Here is a 7,136-nt window from a genome sequence, read left to right as displayed (position 1 = left end):
TTTTAAGGCTGAATAATATTCCATCATATGCATATACTAAGTTTTCTTTATTCATTTATCTATTGATGGACATTTGGGTTATTTCCCTATCTTGGCTATTATGAATAATGCTACAATAAACATGGGAGTACAGATCTCTCTTAGAGATCCTGATTTTAAATCTTCTGAGTATATACCCAGAAGTGGGATTGCTGGAGTATATGGTAGTTCTATTTTTATTTTTTTAATTCTCATCCAAGAGTGTGTTTATTTTTTTTAGAGATAGAAGAAGAGAGAAAGAGGGACAGTGGGGTGGGGGAGAGAGAGGGAGAGAGAGACATCAATATGTTGCCTCCTGCATGTGCCCTGACCAAGGATCGAACCCCTAACCTTTCTGTGTATGGGACAATGCTCCAAACACCTAAGCCACCTAGCCAGGGCTACTTTTAGTTTTCTTTAAATTATATTTTATTGATTATGCTATTACCATTGTCCTGATTTTTTTTTTTGCCCTTGCCCCCCTCCATGCAGCATCCTCCACTCTCTCAGGCAACCCCCTCCACCATTGTTCATGTCCAAGGGTCATGCAATAAGTTCTTTGGCTACTCCATTTCCTCCTATACTGTACTTTACATCTCCAGAGTTATTCAGTGCCTACCTATTTGTACTTCTTTTTTTTTTCATCAAAAGCTTTATTTTGTTTGCTTTAATCTTTGAATCTTTGAGGCCCATTTGGTCACAATATGTTACAAATATTTGTGTATGTGTGCGTGTTTTTTTACACCATGATATCATATGTTTGTCTGGCACTATCCTAAAGCTAGTTTATAGATGAAGATGACATAGAAACAACCCAAGGCCCTTATGACAAATGAACTCACTGGGCAGAAATGGGAGAGGGGAGGAAGGAATTCAGCTCTACCGAGGAAAAAGGGCCGTGTGGATCACTCATCATCAGTCCCACTTGCTTCTGACTATTCATTGTCATCCTGCTCTTTGTCACTGTCGAAATCGCTCACGACAGGTTTGGCTTTTCCTCGATTTGGCTTTTTCTTGCCTTTTCCTTTGCCCCGACCCTTCTCATCTTTTTTATTAAGCTTGATTTTCACCTTAACAGATTTTGCTTCTGACTCTGACTCCTCTTCTTTATCTTCCTCCTTCTCTTCATTGCTTTTTTCCTCACTCTCCTCCTCTTTGGCAATTTTCTGCTGTGCGCTCTTAAACACCGACTGCAAGATGATGGAGTCTTCATAGATCTGAGATCCCTCCAAGTTGAATGTCTGCGCATTATGACAGAGAAGCATGCCATCCTTCTCCAGGTTACCCAGGCTCTGGTACTTATGATTACGAATTCTTTCCTTTATTTTTTTGAAATCCACTGGTTTCCTAATCGATTCATAGTATCCTGGTAATTCTTTCCTCGAAGGTAACTGAATGAAGACTTCACTGACCTGTCGTCTGGAACTGTTTCCTTCTATTTCCAACTGAGAATTACTGGGCACCTTCTCCACGTTACACGTGTCTTTGTAGTTTATCACAGTATCAATGATAGCGTTCATCTGCTTTGTCAGTTTAGGGGGATTTGGTGATAGCTTCTCTGCAGGGGGGTGGCCTCTTCTTAGCTTTTTCCACGTCCTCTTTTGCAGGACCTTTATCCACATTTCTTCGTCTTTTTCGCTTCTTAAGCCGTACTTCTTCTTCCATTTCTTCCAAATTCCTGTCTTCAATGGCCTGCAGCCACTACTTCTCAGTGAGGGCATCACTGTAGTCCACATTCCGGTGCTGGCGAGACCCTCTACCAAATATTTTCTCCTCCTCTTCTTCACACGTAAGCCTTTCTACTTTAACATCATCTTTAATAATCCAGGAGGGCAGCTCATCTTCCGCCATCAAGCGAGGCTTGCGCTTTGGGTTCCGGGCATCCTCCCTCCACCGATCCATGTCCATATGCATAAAAAGATCGAATTCTTCTTCTCGTCGATTGATCATTTGGTTCAGAGTCTCATCGTCCGGTACCTCATCTTCTTCCAAGTTATTTGAACATCTTCATGTAGCAAAATCTGTTCAGGGAGGCCTATTTATACTTCTTAATTCCCTCACATCCTCACCCGTTCCCCCACATGCCCCTCCCACCTGGCAACCAACAAAATACTCTTCGTATGCATGATTCTGTCTCTGTTCTTATATGCTTAGTTTGTTTTTTAGATTCAATTATTGATACATTTGTATTTTTTGCCATTTTATTGTTCCTAGTTTTGATATTTTTTTTTAAAGTAAATCCCTTTAACATTTCATATAGTAACAGTTTGGTGATGCTGAACTCCTTATTTTTTTCTTGTCTGGGAAGCTCTTTATCTGCCTTTTAATTCTAAATGATAGCCTTGCTGGGTAAAGCAATCTTGGTTGTAGGTCCCTGCTTTTCATGACTTTGAATATTTCTTGCCAATCCCTTCTAACCTGCAAAGTTCTTTCAGCAGACAGTCTTATGGGAACTCCCATGTAGGTTAACTAACTCCTTTTTTCTTGCTGCTTTTAAGATCCTCTCTTTAACCTTTGACACTTTAATTATGATGTGTCTTGGAGTGGGCCTCTTTGAATCCAACTTGTCTGGGACTCTGAGCTTCCTGGACTTGCATGTCATTTCATTCATCAAATTAGGGAAGTTTTTTTTCATTATTTTTTCAAATAGATTTCCAATTTTTTGCTCTTTCTCTTCTTTTTCTGGCACCCTTATGATGCAAATGTTGGACCTCTTGAAGTTGTCCCAGAGGCTGCTTATACTATCCTCATATTTTTGGATTATTTTTTCTTCTTGTCCTGATTGATTATTTTTTTGGTTCCTTATGTTCCAAATCATTGATTTGAATCTCAGCTTCACCTGCTCTATTGTTGTTTCCCTGTAAATTGTTCTTTATTTTAATTAGTCTATCCTTTGTTTCTGACTGGATCTTTTTATGCTGCTGAGGTCCTCACTAAGTTCCTGGAGCATCCTTATACCAAATATTTTGAACCCTGCATCTGATAGATTGCTTATCTCCATTTCATTTAGCTCTTTTTCTGGAGTTTTTATCTGTTCTTTCATTTGGGCCATGTTTCATTTCTTTCCTCATTTTGGCAGCTTCCCTGTGTTTGTTTCTATGTATTAGGTAGAGTTGCTTTGACTCTGTGTCTTGGTAGTGTGGCCTAATGTAATAGGTGTTCTATAGTTTCCTGTGGCACAGCCTCCCCTATCACCCAAGCTGGGTGCTTTGTGTGGACTGAGTACACCCTCCTCTTATAGTTGAGCCTTGGTTGCTGTCGGCCAATCAATGGTGAAAGGATAAAGTCAGCCCGATTTGTTATTGTGGTACCATTTGCTGAGCAGGCTGTGACCTTGTTAAATATGACTGCCATTTTACTTTACTGAGCTTATGTCCCCAGGACTGGAAATTACCGGAAAGTAAGAACAGAACTAACTGCTCCCTATAGCCACAGGCAGAAGATAACTTTGGAACAAACTGCAGCCTCTTGTTACAAGGTCCCGACAGCCCAGGGGCCACACAAAAGCAACCCCGTCACCCTTTTTTAACTCAATTATAATCCAATAAAAGCTCAAAGGCACCACCCCTTGAGGTGTATCTCTCCACACCATTCCCCTCTCCTTTCTTGGAGAGTGAATAAAAACTTTATTCCCTGCACTTCCTTATCTTTGTGAATTCTTTCACAGCCCAAGTCACTGACCACCCCAACAAATGGGAGGGATTTACTTAGGCCAGTCAGCTGCAAAGATTGGCTGTGACCACTTACCACCAACCTCTGCCCTGTGGAGGATCAGCTGTGCCAGGGCAGGGTAGTGGTGCTTTGATGTGGCCTGTAGCTGTCCACTGGGAGTGCTGACTCTGGGTTTTCCTGGGTGATACAGGCCAAGGTCAGCCCCATCAGGGACTGAGCCAGGTTTTTCCTGGGGTTACCCTTCCTAAGGTATAAAGCAATCCAAGATGGCTGCTACTTGTGCTGGGCTTGTAAATTCCTAGGCAAAGCCAAGGTGTGAATCAGTGCACACCTGGGGTTCACTGAGGCCAGCTGTTGCTTATTTGGTAGGATTTAGGAAGTTGTGAGGCATGAGCCAAGAGCAGCCATTCATGTGGAATAGCAACTTGGGTGGGCCTGTAAGTTGGGTGGGGTGGAGTCTCTGCGGATCTCCAAGGAGGGTCAAACAGTGTTAGGCAGGTTGATGGACTCTCAGATATGGCACCAGCTTGCTGGCTCTGTGGGGGTGGGAGGGATTTAGAAAAGGGACAATCTGCTAGCTTTAATGCCAGATACCTCAGTTTTTCCCTTTAGGTCACTGGTGCCTTTCAAGCTGCTACCCCAGTGCTGCAGCTCAGAGGGAGTGAGTCTAACTAGGTTAGTCCATGTGTGGGTTCTTTTAAGTAAGATAAGACGAGATGCATCCAGGGTGCGTCCAGGGTGCGCACCCAGGGTGAGTCCAGGGTGGTATGGCTGTAGACCCTGTATGAGTTCTTTAAAAGGAACTGTTTGGGGCTCCAGAAGTTTCTTCCATCAACTCAATCTCCACTGGTTTTTTTAGCTAGAAGTTGTGGGGACTAATTTTCCTGGCCCTGGGACCTTGGACTGGGAATCTGGTTTGGGGCTGGGGCTCCTGAGATATCTCTCCCAGATTTTTATCCACAAAATATGGATATGGGACCACCCCAATCCATGCCTGCCCCTCTCCTACCAGTCTCAATGGATGTGGTTTCTTTAATTTTAATAGTTGTCAGACTTCCATTCAACTTGATTTCTGATGGTTCTGAGTGATGATTTTTTCTATATTTTAGTTGTAATTTTGCTGTGGTTGTGTGAAGAGGGGAGCTGTGTCTGTCATCTTGACCAGAAGTCTGGCCAGGGCTATTTTTAATTTTTTGAATGACATCCTTAATGTTTTCCATAGCACCTGCAACATTTAACATTCCATCAAAAGTGTGTAAGGGTTCCTATTTCTCCACACCCTTTCAACACTTTAAAAAATATACTAGCCATCCTAACAGGTGAGATGCTATCTCATTGTGATTTTGATTATAATTAAAAACATCCTAATTCCACTGTTGTGAAATAGAGAACAATGACCAAGTTCACACATAAATGTACTTTTTATTTAACGTTATATCTTTCACATTTTTGGTGTTTAAAAACTTTATAAATATGATTTATACATAGTTTAATGGATATGTCAATTTTTTGAACCATTTCAAATCTTTGAACAATTTAAATTGTTTCTAAGGTTTTGCTTTTGTAAGTAATAAGAAACTTCCTTACAAACCCAAATCTTGATTTTATCTCTGATTATTACCTTAGAACAATTCCCTGAATTTTGGAGTTTCTCAGTAAAAGTACATGAAAATTTTAGAGGTTTTTAGTCATACTGTGTGAAAAAAATTTAGATTTGAATTCTGAAAACCTAAACTTGTGGAAAATAACTGTTCATGAACTGACAAGAAATAAATAAGACTATGTAAGCAAACAGATTCTATTTAGGTGACTTTCTCAAGCAGAATCTTGAGATTCTTTGGGTAGCTAGCTTTTTGAGAAAATTTCAAGACAAATGACCCAAGGGCAGTTTCAGATACTAGAATATAGCTTGGCAGATATACAGTGGAGCACTTGGTAGAAAACAGTCAAAGAGGGTTCTCACACAAAGCCTCTGAAAGGAGTATTTTCTGAAGTGGTCCATCCTAAACGTGCACTGACTTTGTGTAAAACACTTTGAACTGTTCCTGACACAGCAGGAGGGATAGGAAAGTATTTGCTGTTTTATTTATATGTTTATAATAATTATAGCTGAACATTGACTACAGTGGGAAATAAAGTCCAAATCTACATGCTGCTGAAAAGCATTCTAGTGTGGTCAAAACTTAAAATGTGTTCAGTTTTTAAATTATAATCCCATTAGAATTATCTTTAACATGAGTAAAACTTTCTAACTTATTTTATCTATGTAAACTTTCATTTAATATCTGTGTGTGTGTGAGTAAATCCTAGAAAATGTAGATAATGAAAAACAATTTAGCTTTTTATCTCAGCATTGGTTTTCCAACAGTGTCACCTTCTGGTTGGAGCTTGTCTTTAGAAGCTGGCATGTCCAGACTCATTCCACCCTGCTTGGTGTGATTTTGTTCCAGGCAATACTGGGTGAGCCTTAGTAGCAGACTACCCCCTAAAGATACTGTCCAGATAGGTGCTAGAGGTCAGAAAAGCATACAGAATGCAGGAAACAAAGAAAAGAGTACTAAGAAGTTATGCCAAGCATCTAAACAAACCAAAAATGTATCTAAGCTTAGAAAGCTTTTTGCTTCTGATTGACCAATTCTCCTCTGGAAAGATACAATTGAACTGAAAGAGTTGCAGAAGAGGTCAAATAAAATGATTGTGTCTAAGAGACTTCCTGTCTCTGAGAAGTTGGGGCATAAGTAAGTCAGGAACCACTCAGATGGGTCTTATAGGCCACTGGACACCTCTTTAGCCTTCATATAAGTGTTTGAATGTTGTCAAAATGAAATTGAGTTAATATAAAGCTATACATCTTAAGCCTCAGTCCTCCTCACCTTTTTATATTGTAAGTATGAAATTAAAATTTGAGACAACTCCCTTAGCATACCCAGACTTTAATAAAAGCTCCTCCCACTTTATTTTGGTAAAAATAATATTATAGCAATTTGTATTCAACAGAATTGTTCAGATCAACAGTAAAAATTACTTACTTCTCGGGTACATGATATGTACAGTTCCCCATCACCACTGTTCACTTTCTCAATTCAGAGAAGCTTGCAGACATGAGTGAGAGTCTCTTTGTTATAAGAAAACCCTTGAATTCTCTTTGATGTATATACCCAAGGACTTCCCATTACACCACTTCTTGGATTTAGTCTCAGGATAAGGATAAGAAAATTCCCGTCCCTCAAGTACTCCTGTTTAACAAAAAAAGTGGCACTATATTTGTAGCAAGAATTTATTTGAAATAACCTCACAATGATCAACACAATTTACATTGAGACTTTCAGGCTGGGAATTCCCATCTAAATGTCTCAAATTCAATGACTGTAGGTGCACTATTTAGTATCATTTATTCAGTCTTTCAAAATGTACATAAAGTAAAACCTTCCTAAACCGAAGCACTA

General features: G+C 39.8%; 1 pseudogene; it reads right to left on the bottom strand.

Moving 5' to 3' along the window:
• Positions 1 to 684: 684 nt before the first annotated feature.
• On the bottom strand, positions 685 to 6,751 carry LOC114508415 (annotated as a pseudogene).
• Between the last annotated feature and the right edge of the window lie 385 nt (positions 6,752 to 7,136).

Source organism: Phyllostomus discolor, chromosome 11 (assembly GCF_004126475.2).
Source record: "Phyllostomus discolor isolate MPI-MPIP mPhyDis1 chromosome 11, mPhyDis1.pri.v3, whole genome shotgun sequence".
Taxonomy (NCBI): Eukaryota; Metazoa; Chordata; class Mammalia; order Chiroptera; family Phyllostomidae; genus Phyllostomus; species Phyllostomus discolor.
Note: the sequence above shows the minus strand (reverse complement) of the source record. Positions and strands in the feature narration are given on the sequence as shown.